The sequence below is a fragment of the Triturus cristatus genome, chromosome 1_1 (assembly GCF_964204655.1).
Source record: "Triturus cristatus chromosome 1_1, aTriCri1.1, whole genome shotgun sequence".
NCBI lineage: Eukaryota > Metazoa > Chordata > Amphibia > Caudata > Salamandridae > Triturus > Triturus cristatus.
In genome coordinates, this window is record NC_140579.1 from 1,207,891,137 (window position 1) to 1,207,908,014 (window position 16,878).

At 40.4% G+C, this 16,878-nt stretch overlaps 1 long non-coding RNA gene across 1 annotated transcript in view; it reads right to left on the minus strand.

Moving 5' to 3' along the window:
- Positions 1-16,833, minus strand: part of LOC146871839 (uncharacterized) — a 35,241-nt gene extending 18,408 nt beyond the window's left edge. The window contains exon 1 of the long non-coding RNA XR_014959614.1: positions 16,733-16,833. This is a non-coding gene — a long non-coding RNA (uncharacterized LOC146871839). The remainder of the gene's footprint in view (positions 1-16,732) is intronic.
- Between the last annotated feature and the right edge of the window lie 45 nt (positions 16,834-16,878).

Consider the following 16,878-nt stretch of genomic DNA (forward strand, 5'->3'; position numbering starts at 1 on the left):
TTTCTCGTTCTTTTATTTTCTTCTACCGTCGTTTGTTTCACTTCTTTCAATTTTTCTTGGCTAGACACTTAATTTACTTGTTCAGTTCTAGATGAATTCACTCTTGTCAATCGGTATCTTAATCTCTTTATCTTGTTAGGCCAAATTTCATCTCTTGCTGGCCTTTCAACTTACTTTCTTTCTCGTTTTTCTCAGTTCTCCATGCTCTCTTTCTCAGGACTCGACCTTCTGGTACTTCATCACTGTCCTCTGATTCAGTCCCAACTTGACTTTTTCCTTCAACTGTTCTCCTTTCCACCACTTCTGTTTTGTTCCCTACTTCTGTCCCTCCTCGTGGTTCTTCCACACAATCTTCCTGCTGACTAACCATCCCGTCCTCTAACTGGATGTGTGAATTCCCTACAGCTCCTCGGGGGTCTTCCGCAAAAATCTTTCCCTCACTCTCTGTATCTGGTACCTCACCATCTAATTTTGTTACTTCAGGTGGAATCTCTCTTGAACTTTCATTCGGGACTGTCTTATCAAAAATTTCTTTTACAGTCTCTTCACTGTTTTTATTCTCTCTTTTCTTGGACAGGTTCGATGTCTGATTCTGAGCTGGTGTCCGAAATTTGTAACTTTCTTAAAGGAAGATTCTCTTGTCCAACAGCTGGGCTTTGTTCGGTTCCCCCCTTTCAGGAATTTGTCTGGTTCTTATTTCGTCAGTATCGGATTCAGAGCTTGTGTCCGATTCATGAAAATATTCTCCCTCCTTGTTATCCACGGGGTTTGGAATTCGTAAGGTGTGACTAGCATGAATCCAGTTCTTTACTCCTGCACATTTTACTGCTGTTGCCGTAGTTAAGATCACTTGATGTGGTTTTCCCCAACGTGGGACTAAACAGTTCCGTCTTCTGTGCACTTTTATTCTCACCCACTCCCCTGGGCTTAAATCATGAGCTGGCTTCTTTTCAAGAGTGGTGGCATCCGATCCAACCTGATGGAGCACAGAATGAACGGAATCAGCCAACCCCTTGCAATAATCCAACACCAAGTCATCAGATATAGGCAAAAGCTTGTTGACTGGTATGAAAACATGTCGCATTGCTCTTCCCATGACAATTTCATGGGGGCTCAGACCTGTATTCCTATCTGTAATTGATCTAATAGTCATGAGTACCAGAGGCAAGACATCAGGCCATTTCAAACCTGTGGCTAAACACATTTTTTCCAGCCTGTTTTTAATGGTGCCATTTACTTGTTCCACCACACCAGAAGCCTCTGGACGATAGGCACAATGTAGTTTTTGTTGTACATTCAATGCTTTACAAATCAACTTCATGATTTTGTTATGAAAATGTCTTCCTCTATCTGACTCAATTGTGACTGGAAAACCGAATCTAGGAATGAACTCTCTCAGTAATAGCTTGGCTACTGTAATTCCATCACTTCTTCTCGTTGGGTATGCTTCCACCCACCGTGAAAATAGACAAACCATCACTAAAACATACCTCAACCTGTTACAGTGGGCATTTCAATTACGTCAATCTGCACTCTGGTGAAAGGCCCTACCTCTCGACCTATTGTTCCCAGACTTACCACTGTTTTTCTTCCAGGATTGAACTGTTGACATATAAGACATCTTTGACAAAGACTTTCAGCTACAAGTCTAAATTTTGCGTTTATACCATGTCTGCTTAAAGAGTCTGATCATTGCGTCTCTTCCTACATGTGCTTGTCCATGATACATCCGTGCCATGGCAGACATCCTGCTATCAGGCATAACTGGTCTTCCATCCCGATAAACCCACACATGATCTGTTTCCCGTGGTGCACATCCTGCTTTTACCCACTGTCTCATCTCCTCATCTCCTGCTTCTTCTTGCAACTGCCTTGCTTCCTCCCATGTATTCACAGTGTTAGTAAACAACAAAGGGCATGAATTAATTTCCCTCTCTTCCCCGATTTATTGAATTCTGATTTCGTGCGCAATATTGAGCTATATCGTTTGCTAATTGGTTACCAGCTGACACATAGTCATTAGACTTTGTGTGTGCAGCACACTTCACAACAGCCAATTGCCTAGGCAGCTGTATCGCCTCATGCACTTTTCCAACCACTTCAGCATTCTTTATAGGAGTTCCACTTGATGTCAAAAATCCTCTTTGCGACCAAATCTGGCCAAAATCATGCACTACACCGAAGCCATATTGACTATCGGTTATCACAGTCACTCTCACATTCTTTCCCAACTTACATGCTCTTGTTAAGGCAAATAGTTCAGCAACTTGGGCTGATTTTACTCCTTTTAGACATGATGCTTCCAAAACTGCTGCTACTGTGCATACTGCATATGCTGCACTCAGAATTCCCTCATCTGTTCTCAAGCATGATCCGTCAACAAACATCACATAGTCACTTTCTGTCAAAGGTACATCTTTTATGTCAGGTTGGGGCTTGGTACAGAAATCAAACACTTCCAAACAGTCGTGATCCACATCATCTCGGACTTCCACATTCTCAGCATCAGGCAGTAACGTTGAAAGATTCACATTCAGGCATCTCACCAGGCTCACATTTGTCGCACCTAGGATAACTTTCTCATATTTAGTCAAACGACTGTCATGAACTGGGTGCGGCTCCTTGTTAAAAGGATTGCCACATCATGAGGTACAAACACTCTCACAGGATATCCCATCACAATTCCTTCACTTTGTTCCAAACTCTTGCAAGTGGCTGCTACAGCTTTCAGACAACCTGGCAATGCTACAGGATCTAATATAGCTGAGAATATGCAATTGGTCTCCTTAGTTTTCCATGTTTCTGTATTAATACAGAAAGTGCACATCCATTTCTTTCGCTGCAATAAAGTTCAAATTCCTTGTCATAATCAGGCATACCAAGTGCTGGTGCTTCACATAAACTGTCTCTCAATTATTTAAAAGCTGTTAATTCCTCTTTGTTTAACTCAATGGTGTATTTTACATCACTTCTTGTCAAGCGTACCAAAGGTTTTGCAATCAGGGAAACGTTACTTATCCACTGATGACAGTATCCAACCATTCCAAGAAACATTCTTACTTCTCTTTGTGTCATTGGTGCTCTCATTCCTTTTATTATCTTGATTCTGTCTGCAGTTACTTTTCTGAGTCCTTTTTTGATTTTGTGGCCTAAATATTGTACTTCTTTCTGACAGAATTGCAATTTCGATGGGGATACTTTAAGTCCTCCATCTGCCAAATGATTTAACAGTGCAATGGTATCTACAATGCACGCTTCTCTAGTTCTCGAAGCCACAAGTAGATCATCTATATATTGTCCCAGAACTGAACTTTCATGCATTTTTAAATCTTCCTGAGACTTGTTCAATATCTGATTGAATATTGAGGGACTCTGTGTACCCCAGTGGAATTCGGCACCATGCCAAGATACGTTCGTCAAATCGGAATGCAAAAAATTTGTTGGCTATCATGATGCAATGGGATCGAAAAGAAAGCATGACACAAGTCAATCACTATGTACCATTCTGCATCATGAGGAATCGGATATAAAATCACGGACGGATTTGGTACAATGGGACAATATGATACTACAATTTTGTTTATTTTCCTCAAATCTTGTACTATTTTAAATGTTCCATTAGGCCCATAATTGGTGAATTACATGGATTGCTCATTATTTCTCTCAGAATACCTTGTTTGATCATTCTGTCTATTATAGGAGTAACTCCTTCAATTATCTTGGGTGTCAATTTGTACTGAGGAATATTTGGGTAACTTATTCCTTCTTTTACAGCAACTTTTACGGGATCTACATTATTCATTAATCCCACATCTTCTCCTGTGAAATCCCAGACTTCCGCTTTTACTGTCTTTTTCAGCTCTTGGGGTAGTTCTTCAGGGTTAAATACAGCAAATACCTCAGTAATCTCAGGTTCCATATTAGCCATAGTCATTTTATACAGTACATCTTCATCTGGAGTCTCGAATGCTATACCATCGGGAGTACAAAATATAGTGCAATTCATTTTGCACAATAAATCTCTTCCTAACAAATTTACAGGGCTTGAGTCGCACACAACAAAGCGGTGCATTTCAGAAAATTTTCCTATGTTAACTTTTACTGGTTCAGTGAGATACGTTTTTATTTGTCTGTTGGATACTCCAACTACTTGGATTGTTTCGTCCAAGAGAGGAAGATTTTTAAGATCAGCTGATCTAACAGTTGAACGAGTAGCACCAGTATCTACTAGGAAAGTAATGTTTTCATCATTTACCTTTCCATCCACAAAAGGACCTGTCTGGTCTACTTCTAGAGTTGCGCCAAGTACGCACTCCTCTTCCTCCCCTCGGCACCGTCAATAACCTTCTTCTGACTCACTCTCTTCGCGTTGTAGCCAATACTGCGAAACAGCACTAGCGCGAGGCAGCTTAGTTACCTGTTCTTCGTTGTAGAATCCTGTCTCATTACTGTATTTCTGATGATTTACGTTCTGTGGAAAAGGCGGTTTTGGCACCTGATTCTGTTGGGGAACAACCTGCTGCTGTTGCTGCGGTTGACAACTCACCTCTTTCTGCACCTACGGATTCAATGATGCATTATCTCCATTAGTATTCGGGGGAAATTTGCACTCGGATTTCCAATGTCCCATTCTTCTGCAATTATGACATCCTCGATATTAAATTGTCCTTTCCCTTTTCAATTATTAAATTTTGGTTTCATACCCGTACCAGTTGCTTGTTCAATCAATTGAGCTTCCTGTCTTTCTGCTACCTTTCCCTGAGCCCACATGGCTTTCTCTTTTAATTTACGCTGCTTTGCTTCAATCTCATCACTAAAATAATTTGCATGTCTCAGTACTTCGTCTATCTTTTTGTTCTGCCAATCAACTGTATGTTTAATCATTTCGCTTACTTCAGGTCGCAATCCATACACAAATCGATATACAAAATGACTCCAATCCTTTTCACTCAAGTTTTCATTACCACTATACTTTTTAAAGGCAAGAATCAGCCTTTCATAGTAAGCATGTACCGATTCTTTCGCTTCTTGATGAGTTCAATCAATTTTTACCCAATCAGTTTCTTTAGGAGGTACTTTGTTTTTCAAAAAGGTAATTATTTGTTCATATTTTCTCATTACCTCTGGATCTGGGGCACCTGTTTTTGGATCTCTAGGGTATTCTTGTGTAGGCCATCTAATCATTACCTTGCACTCTGTCCATAAATCTGCAGGTACTATTATGTCAAAGACTATTCAAATCAATCCATAGGACTTTTGATAATTTCACAAACCTGTCTACCTGCCTGTACCACTCAACTGGCTTTTCGCGCAGTCGAGGTAAATCATTGGTAAATGACAAAATATCTTGTCTAGTCCAGGAGACGTGTACATAGCCTCCACCTAGAATCTCTCTCATAGGACATTCAGTTACTACCTTTTCTTTCTCCCTTACTGGGTAGGCTGCAAACGTTTTATCCGTTGCATGATCTCGTTTTCGAAACCATCTACTCTTCCATTTCTCTACATTGCCACATTTTCTCAATATTATGATTAAATCTTTAATCTGAATCATTCGTCCTGTCGTGTTTAGGTTTTCAATGTCTTTTTCAGTAAAATCTACTCTATATGGTTTTTGTAATGACCTTACCTTTTCGAAATCAATACCCATTTCATTTGCCACTTCTTCTAATCTTTCATGTAAATTCTTGGCTCTCCATGTTATGCTTTTACATAGAAACATTAATTCTTCATCCTGATAACTTTTTAATTTTTCTGTAGGAATAGTCCCTAATAATAATTCCTCTAATACTATTTTTAATTTTGACACATCTTAAGGTTTAGGCTCAGTATCTCTTTGTTGTAAACTTCTTAGCCAATCACTTAATTCATCAGAAGTAGGACCTACAGGAATCATTTCATTTTGTGTCTGTTCTAATCCTTTTGGTGATTCTGGTACTGACTCTTTCGTCATTATTGCTCTATTTACTAAACTCTGATTTACTGTCAAATTTTTGGGAGTGCTTTGTTCAGAAATTCCTACCGTTTGTCCCCACAAATTGTCTCTTGTGTCTCGTTTTTGTATTTCATTTTCTCTGTTTGCATTATAAGGAATCGTCAGACAATGCTCACTATCCTTCTGTTTATCAAAAATCGGCATTCCTACTGGAACAGTTACGGCTTCCATTTTTTAGTTAATTCTCTAATTTTCTCAGTCAATTCTAAAGTAGTTCTAGCCAATTCAGCTGAATTTTCATTAGCCATTATACAACTTGGGTATTTTCTATTTCTCTAAAAGGATTATTTCTTCCTGCTTCATGTGGTACTGTTTCAAATTTTATATTCTGTGGCGATTCTTTTACTGGAGCACTCGGTGTCAATGTGGAATTTGGTTGATATGGGGGTGGATTTTTATGAAACATATCCTCAAGCACATCATCCTCCGACTCATGCACCCATACTTATATCCCTCTGATCCTGTATTATTTCTCTTTTCCGTACATTTTCTACTAGTGGTTTCCTCCACATTTCTCATAGGAAACAACCCATCAATCATATTTGCACTCCGCCATCTCTTCATTCTATCATAATGATTTTCTTGTCCATATGATCTACCAAACATATATCTATACCTTCCGCCACTTATTTGTCGTTCTCTCTCATACATTTCATCTTCCCATTCTGTCAATGCTTCAAACTGTGTAGGTCTAGGTCTCAGTTCTCAGTTCATCATTCTCTCTCAGATTTCTCAAAACCGCTACATTAAATTAACCATGTTCCGGAAATGCCAAAACTCCATCATCTTTTGTATATTTTGCCCAATTGTCTAACCAAATACATGTATGATAACCATATTTCGTAATCATAAAAGATGCAGGTGATTTTGCTGGAGGGGATCAACTGTCCCTCTCTAGTCACAATCGGTTTGTCCTTTTTAAATATGTTCTTGACTTTACCGAACCAGGACTTTTTCTCCTTCTCTGGTGGATCGTAATACATCATTTTCTCTTTTCTATATCGCTAGATTTCCCTTACGACTGTTTTTGTTCATTCTATCCAATCGTTGCGCGATTCAAACTAATGCACCAATCCTGAGCATCTTTGTCACCTTTACAATTCTCCAATCCCAGCGCGACTCTCACTAACGCACCAATCCTGAGCGCTTACGTCACCCTGTAATTCTCCACTCCTAGCGCGGCGCACACTAACGCACCAATCCGGAGCATCTACGCCTCTTACTGACTGACCAATCTCAGCGCGGTCTTTCTGACGTCAGTTTCTCTCGCTATCGCTGCTCCTGCTGACCCCTCCTTTACAAATTTTATCGGCAAACTTTTTACATTCACTTTCTCCCTAAATTCTGTTAGTAACGACATAAAAACGCCACCATTATCTGCTTCGCTTACAAAGGATAGCCTTGACCTTTTGCACGAGAATTCTGTCTTTCCCGAGAGCAGCGCTTACCTCTGCCCTACTACGGAATCGCTACTTCCGTTGATAAAGTAGCACTTCCCTCTACTTCACCCTTCTAACAAGCATTAGCGAACCGTTTCTCTCGAAATAAAACACCTGTTGGAGACCCAATGCTCCTGAGAATTAAAACCAGAGTTTCACAATTAACCTGAATGCTATTTCATTTAGACACATCTATACGGAAAATGTAGTTCATTCACACAGAACCCGTACCAGGTGATACTGGTAACCAACACAGCAGTGAAGTGCGGAGGATTGCCAAACTGGGTGCATGCCTCCCATACCTGAAGAGTTCCAGCACCCTTGGAAGAGACATCCCCTCTCGTGAATGAAAATCCAGCTGATGTGGCAGGGCCACATGAGAGGGCAAGTCAAGCTGTGACGGTCGCTGACGCAGCTGGTTGTGCACTGGAACAAGCTGAAGGGGGTCGCGTCAATCAGAACCCCGACTTTGATGACTCAGATGGAGAAGGTGTTGCTGTGGGTGGAGTAGAGTCAAATTCAGCAGAAGAAGGAAGTAGTGCACAGGGTATCCAGAGAGAGAGCAGAAGTGCAATCAGAGCAGAAGAGGTTTGGCCCGCGAGTCCGAGGCGACTGAATCAGAGATTGGCACCTGAAAGAGACCTTGCTCTGGTTTCTGAAACGTCTGAATCAAAACCAAGCGATGGAGAACAGGCTCAAGGAGGGCTGAGAAGGTCCAGGAGAGCAAGAGTGCAGTGTCAGATACGCCACACCGGAGTGGACGTACGTTGTGACTGATGTCAGGAGTGGTGAGTTCGGGGAGACTGAGGTTCGGGACTGTGGTCAGCAAGAATCCTAACGTGAAAATCGACGTGGGATTGGTGGTTCCAGGACTTGAAATCGAAGGAGTGCTAACTCTAACGGTTCCGAATCCCCCACTTCTGAGTAAAGTCCGTGACCTGATATTGCAACACCTGAGGGCAATAAACAATAGAGACCAAAACTATCCAGTTGCACGCCACTTCGAGATGAAACATAATAGCAATAGCAATCTTCTTACGTTCTTCTGTCTGGATCAGATTGTAAAATCTGAAAGAGGGGGAGACCGAGTGAAGAAATTGCGTGTGCTAGAATCGAAATACATTATCAAAATGCAAACCAAATGTCCAAAAGGACTCAACAATGAAGAAGAAATGTGGGTCCATATAGGATAGAATGGAGTTCTATTAAATCAAAAGGTGTCTTAAATATTCAATATATGGCCATACATATATCAATGTATAAATATGAGATTGTCGTAATTATGTAATTTGTTTTATGATTGCGAATGCTCATATCAGACACATCATCATATAAATTCTTTTTTGAGGAATAGCCAGCCCATTCAGGGCTTAATGAAAGAAAGAAGAGAGAAAATAAATTACGGCAGGCAATAGTAACACTTGAATTTCAAAAGTGTACAAACTACTCTTTAATGTTAGAGAAAAATATGGTAGTAACACTTGAATTTTAAAAGTGTACAAATAATTGTTCGATGTTGCTGCTAAAAAACATCTATGTTTAAATGATATGTTTTGCCTGCTGCATTCAGTGATAACCAGATGAGGTTGACTGTTACAAAATGGCCACCGCGAAAAACGATAATGTTCAATGCATATGTGCTTTCTTTTGTTTCTACTGCAAATCACAAATCACTCGTTTTTCATTTCATGGTACAACTTTATTTAAAAGGTACATGTTGAATTAGTTAAGTAGACACTGACGAAGGCGGTCACGCCGAAACGCGTTTGTCTACTTTAATGCAAAAAGGACGAAAATAAATTGCAAATCCTGCTTGTAAAACAGATGGCTCTCGTGTGCGCTCGATTGGAAAGGTTCCTTCGATAAGTGAGCCTGGGGTGAGGAATATATATATATATATATATATATATATATATATATATATATCAGCAAACAACCTCCAGGCATAGGAGCCCCAGACCCTTCAGGGCGGCCTCACAGCAATGGTCCCGGAGAGACCCATCTTAATGAATTAATCACGAAAGAAAGTGAGGCCCAATACCGAAGTTTCAGCATTTATTTTCAGGTACAGCAGCGCAGGAATTTTCATCTCCTTTTCCCTTACGCGTTTCGGCGACCTTTCGCCTTGCTCACAGGTAGGAGTCCATCTCTGCAAAGTGCATTATTGCGCGCTTTTTGAATTAAAAGTCACGTGACAGTTTGCTGTAACTCCATGTCCCATGATGCATTTCATTACGCATTCACTGCAGGGGATCGTGTATATTCCATCTGCCTTCGTATTAGAAGTTTATTAATCATGCTGGCATCGTCAATAGTGGGTATGATATTCAAAACTGTCCCGTGCTAATTATATCAAACTCAGTGTTCTGTTTTTTAAGTACCTGTAACAAAGCTTTTCCTTCGGCACGATCGAGGCGGGAGTCACCCAGCTTCGAATCCCTTCCAAGCATCACCATAGATTCGCTGATTAGCTTTGCCTTGGTTAGGTTCCTGGCGATGAGTGGATCGAGCTCCAGAATAAACATCAGCAAACAACCTCCAGGCATAGGAGCCCCAGACCCTTCAGGGCGGCCTCACAGCAATGGTCCCGGAGAGACCCATCTTAATGAATTAATCACGAAAGAAAGTGAGGCCCAATACCGAAGTTTCAGCATTTATTTTCAGGTACAGCAGCGCAGGAATTTTCATCTCCTTTTCCCTTACGCGTTTCGGCGACCTTTCGCCTTGCTCACAGGTAGGAGTACTTTAATGCAAAAAGGATGAAAATAAATTGCAAATCCTGCTTGTAAAACAGATGGCTCTCGTGTGCGCTCGATTGGAAAGGTTCCTTCGATAAGTGAGCCTGGGGTGAGGAATATATATATATATATATATATATATATATATATATATATATATATATATATATATATATATATATATATATGGGGTTTTTTTTCCTCTAGGAACTTCTTAAGGAACAAGGTGTAACAGTATTTCTATACAAGTTGTTCTGATGTGCTTTCTGCGGGTTCTACATCATACACAGTTCACGATCGACGTTTAGGTACTAATCATGATGCTTAATCATGATGCTGATAATGAACAGTCTAGCCTAAGGAAGGAATTTGCTAATTAGGAAGAGCTTCGCTTCCTTCTTGAATGTTGCTGTGTTTGGAATTTTTCTAATGTTTGGAGGGAGTGAGTTCCAGATTCTGGGGGCTGCTCTGGAGAAGGCTCTGTCATACGTTTTCTTCTTCCGAAAGATGGGAGGTTTCAGCAAAAACTCTCTGGCACTCCTAGCTGGTCTGCTTCCTCCTGATAGCTCAATTTTCTTAGCTTGGTACCTTGGTCAGTACCAGTCAAATGCTTTCAGGTGAGGGGATATATGGTCGTATTTTCTTGATCCTGTAATGAGCCTTGCGGCCGCATTTAGACATGCTTTTAGTGGTGCTGTGGACATTTTTGATAGACCTGCTAGAGTAGTACATCCATATTCAATCCTTGAAATAACTAAGGACTGGACTGCTATTTTGAGGTCCGCCGTAGAAATTAGTGGTTTCAATTTTCTAATATAGTTCAGGTGAAACAAGGCACTTTTTGCCACTTTTTTGTGGTAGAGAAAAGAGACTCTTAAGTGGTTGCTGCTGAAGCCAAGAACGTTTGAGAACTTTTCCGAAATAATGGTTGCTGAAGATACCCATCGTAGATCCAAATTAGTAGTAGGTACACTTGTAGGTGGAGTGATAGTTTCTATAATCATAGTTGTGGTTTTGTATATAGTTCCACATGAGCAGGCAGTGGAGGTGCAATGGACCCCTACACCCACCACTCCTAGCCAAAAGGAGGTCACCATAGGAGCTGAAAGAGCTTTACTAATCGAAGAGTGTCGTAGATTTCACACACACTTGTCTAGAGGTGATTTTAAGCTTAATGCGTAAGCCAGGCTGCTATATGAATGTCGATGCGATGGATGCGAAAGACTGCTGTGTGTATGCAGTTACTAGTTTCAGTGGATGAGGGTATTAGGTATCACCACCTTCCATTGACGTATGGGATTTCATGTAGTCTGTTGCTTAGCATATTTTATGAAAGAGGTCAGTTTGAGTATTTCTTTTCCAATTACGATGCAGTGCTTCCTGAGGTTCCAGCTTACAAGCATTTGAACAAATACGATTACTATAAATCAGAAGATAGGCTTAGGAAGTATTTCATACCGTCTTTGGAATTAGATACAGCATATGCTCACAGACATAACTTAACATGTTCATTGTCAGATGTAGAGAAAAAGGTTGTGGATCAGGTAGAAGATAGATATAGATAACTAACACAGACACAAAACACTGGAGACAGTCCAGTAGATTGGACCGAAGAGGAAAGATCTCACAGGGCTAAAGGGAATTATGGTCCTATAGCATTTGACAAGGAGCAGAGGGGAAAGTTGTGTGTGAGACAGCATCAGACCTATTATGAAAAGGTCCCAGTGGGACAGAGTATGTGTGATCACGTTTTCACTATGGAAGATTCTGCTAAGAACTTTCTGCAAGGCTCTGTACAAGTGATACCAACTGTCTATTATGTGTGTGGAAAGAATGCCTATGTCAGGTTGCCTGCAAATTGGTATGGTACGTGCTATTTGGGGATTATTTTTCCAAAGATTTACCATGCAGAGGATTTGGAGCTTTTGGAAGGTGGGCAGCATTCGAGAGTGAAAAGAGCTGAGAGTGCAGGAGCAGTGATTGGAGATGTGTTTGGAGCGATAATACCAAGTTTGAGAGTGATTCCGAATGATGTGAAGATCAGAAGATTAGCGACTGTGGTTGATGAGTTGTCGATGAACACAGCAGAGTCACTGTTACTTGTGGATGGAGAGATGTTGTCGATAAGGACAATGGTTTTGCAGAACCGCTTTAGATGTTTTGTGGCAAAAGAGGGTGGGGTCTGTAAATTATTGAACATTCAGGAGTGCTGTACTTGTATACCAGACCACAGCAAGGATCTGGAGAAACATATAAGTAACATCACTACAATCCATCAGGAGATAGAAGATTTGACTGAAGAGGGTGTTTGGGAAAAGGTTGGAAAAGGATTCAGTCGAGTGGGAAATTGGTTTGCAAATTTAGGGAGAGGGCTACGTGTTCAGACCTCTCATTATCATCGTGGTTTGTGTGGTTTGCCTGTGGGGATTTGTCCGAGCCTATAAGTGGTATAAAGAAAACAGAGTTGAGGGAGCCCTTAGAGCGAATGAAATGAGAATGGCCAGACTGCAGGACAGTCAATATCAGAATCTTAAGAATATGGAGAGGCTCCGACGGGGGAGGATGGCAACAAGTTGTTTAGGGTGGTTCTTTCTCCAAGGGTGTTGTGAAATGGTGTGATGACACTAGTCATCAAAGGGGGGGAACTGATAGAGTGCCATGTTATTCTGAATTTGTAGGGGTGTATCATAATCACCGGTAGTCCGCACCCATATATTTAGAGTGTACAATCTTAACGTGTGGGTATAGAAATGTAGTACTTAATTAGCATATAATAGTTCGAATAGAAATGTAATTATGTCACTTATGAAGTTCAATGTAGTGTCTCATTGAAACTGTATTTTAGATGATGCATAACGAATTAGTTAACGTATAATGTGATGCATTAGGTTTAAACCTGTACCATATCAAAGTCTGCACATGTAGTTTTGCTTATACATGTATGAAGTTTAATGAAATCAATGCTTATAATGTGATCTTGGAAATGTGTGTTTAAATGTGTAGAGGCCTGATCGCATATATGTTTAAGAGAAAGGCCTATTAATTTCTTATGTTAGCTGAATATTATAGGCTGAAATTTGTTTCCCTTGGAAAGGCTCTGGGTTTCAGGAGAGTCAGTAAATCTCACAGAGTGGAAAGTTTCTCGTTCCCATGTTTCTGTTGCAGGTGCAAGGACACCTAGCTTGTTAGAAAGACTAACCCTTTATTTTAGTAGTTAGGATGGTAGGAGAAGCCAACATGGGAGTATACTGGATTAGGCGAACCGTCTTGGATGAAGTAAAAGTTTCGATGGAAAAGTACAGGATGAAGACCTGGCTGAAGAGGTGTGACGAGGGCGTGTTCTACGGTTTTGGGATTTTGAATTAGGGATAGTGCCCCGTGGGTTGAGCAGTTGAGGATTAGGTGAGGAGCTAGACGGAGCATCTTAGAACGAGCTCTGTAGCTTTGGCTACTTACCTATGCAAAGTGAGTACTTCTAAGGAAGTCTTCACTTCTGACACTTTTTTATTCTCTTGCCTGAGGAAAATGCTAAGTAGGGATGTCACTTTAGAAATCGAGTAGGGATAGACTAATTGATTTTTTTTTTTTTTTTTTTCCTTTTAGGTTCATGACTTCTAAAATAGAGATGGGAGCAGTCATTGGTTGCCTAATGCTTCTGGAGCTAACTATTCTTCTTCTTCTGGTCGGATGAGACTCCTGCGTAGGATATTTTTTGTATTAGTGCCCATTTATTTCCTTAACCTCATGATGAGGTGCTTGTATGTGCAGTTATTTTTGGCTTTGTAATAAACCCCTAAAATTTTACTTCGGAGTCAGTGATCCTTTAGAGTTCCAAATTGATTTTTCTTGATTATGTGATAAAATTGGATTTTCTCCCTTTTATAATAATAATAATCCACATTTGTAAAGCACAAACAATCACCCGTAAGGGTCTCTAGGTGCTGGGGGCCTTTTACACTATTTAGCAGATAGAAAGATCCTGGCGACCTGAGAGGATTCTTGGTGATGGTAAGATAGATAAGAATCTGGTTCTATCTCACGGTTGTGAGGTTTATACACCTGGATGCATATGCACTTGTGATTTAATGAGGCACACATACTGTATGTGTTTGAGAGCACTGCATGCAGAATTTGTGAAGCATGCACGCATGATTGAAATATGTTGATCACCCTGAATTTTCTCTGAGTTGAGAGAGGGGATTGACCCATAATCTGTGCACAGGTTTTTGCGCATTATGAATTCATATGGGGGCCCCAGTGCCTGATAATTTATGGATGATAATAGAACCATTTACCTCACGTTTTGCTATTAATGTGTATTATTGCGCATTCAGGGATTCCTTGTTACTTTTCCTGCCAGCCCAAAATAGGGTCTTGTAAAAATTAAAATGTGAGCGTCGCATGAACAAGAGACCACCTTTCTTAAATAATTCTCCTCATTGTTCTTTGGATGCACTTTTGTAGTTGGGGACTCTCTAAACCCTGTAAAAATGCATGACCAACTATTGGTACCAACTTTTCTCTTTCTTTTCACGCTTTTTATCTTCACACAATATAATACAAGGCGTATTATATATATTTATTCAATCGATCAAAAATATGATCATTCACATTTCAAATACAGTGCATGATCATTAAGAACAATAATAAAATGTGCACCAATTTAAAAACCGTTAATTTTTTTTACAATGCAGTAAAACAAGCTACTAGATTTTATTTTTTTTAAATCAATATACATGCGTCTGAGAAATACCACTTAACCTAATTAAAGTTACGGCACAAGAACATGTTTGCTAATTTTTAGCCTTTTCCACCATGCAAACATTAGAAACCTCGAGACAGCAAATACTAGCCAGCTTGTAGTATCTGATTTAAATATACATATTGCTTCCAGTGAACAATTAAAAGATGAAATACGACATAGGCGTATTATAATCGGATAACGCTGGGATGTTGTAAGTATTGACTACTAACACCCTCACCTTGCATGCTTTAGTACGCGTGCAAGCACAAAACAAACCTGGTACTGAAGAGAGCCACATTGACCCTCATGGGCTATTATAGGTGGCTGAAACATGTAGAACACACCCAGGATGACCACTATAAGAATACATGGGACCAACTAATTATTCTATACTAGTCCACCTCTTTTTTAACAGTGACCGGGAACCCCTAAGTTTACAAATAAAATTTGGAATACTTCGGATCACAAGGATTCCCTAGCCAATTTTAAATGTCACAATCACTGAATCCCACAAAACAACCAGCTCTGCATTGCAGCACACCCTGGGAAAATTTGGCTACCAGGATGGGAACCCAATGATGTAGCATGTCGCCTACTAGGTAAGTGAGTGAGGGTTCTTTTTACCCACCCAGTGGGTTCCAAGTCTCTAGAATTACATTAAAAGGTACTGAAGGAGGAAGACTTGAGAAACCAAAAAGTAAATGTGGATGATCCGTTCTCATATTGTTTTCTTGTATACTTGGACTGTGAAGACAAACGATCATGACTTCTCTCTCTATTTATGTTTATGATGACAAGGGTATGCCTAGAAATAAGTACTGTGGTCACTATGCCGCTTGAACCAAGCTGCACACAAAGCTGCACCAAACTGAAGAGGCCCAACTAGGCTGCAACCAGTCGTGGACTGTTTGTGTTCTAGTTCTGGATTGGCACTTCAGGCTGGACTATTCCTATTGGAGCAGGGCCAGGGCTGATTTTCGCATGGCTGAGTCTAATCTGAGATGGTGTAGGAGGCAATATCAGAATGTAGAATATCAGATCTAGGGGCTTGATATGCCATGGTCATATCAGAAGGCAGTTCTAGTTTTTGACCAGCAACTGTTTTGCACTAATGTAGAAATCAGTTGCAGCACAAAACCATAATTTGCCTTTAATATGCATTGTGAGAAATTAGGTTATTAGTTGAGAGGGGTGAAAGACCCACTCAACTACTAAATGCAATGCTTGTCAGGGTGCACCACAAAAATCACTAAAAAAAACCTGTGCTTAACCATCTAGTAGCTTGGCGCAAACGCAGACAAGCGTAACTTATAGGCAATTTGTAAAGTATTTATGTAGCACTCAAACAGCATAAGGTGAAAACACAACACAAATGAAATCTCTACTTGTAATTGTTTGCCTGTTCCTTGGAAGAGACTGCTCTTGCCAAAGTGGGTTAAGACTGCTAAAAAACAATTCCAATATGGAAGAATTACCACCTCAATTCAACAGGTTGGTTTGGAGTCTCCCCAAACCTCTACAATTGATACTGTGTTGATTGTCCTTGGTCTGCATTGAATACCCAAGTGGTTAGACAAAAATTAAAGAGTGTAATTGCCCATGTTTCTCGGAAGCCGCTCATATTGTTTAGTAAAGTTAAACCAATCATTTACTTCCTGTTTGGAGTATGGTCCTTTTTAGATTTTGCCTGCACAGTGCTTGAAATCTATTATATTGAATATATCTCAAAAGGGGCTTACAACCCTGTGAGGAAACCCCCATGAGTGCCACCACTAACCCCGACACCCCCTCGGTAAAACCCTCATGGGTGCCTTACCATGCTAGCAAGGACGAAGACGACACTGAAATCCGAGAAAGGACACCACCAAAAAAGAAGAACTTTTTCCTCGTCCCGCAGCCTGGAGAAAGTGAACCGGAAACAGTCTGTCACTGGAGAGGCAGGGCGGATCAACAAAGCAGCCA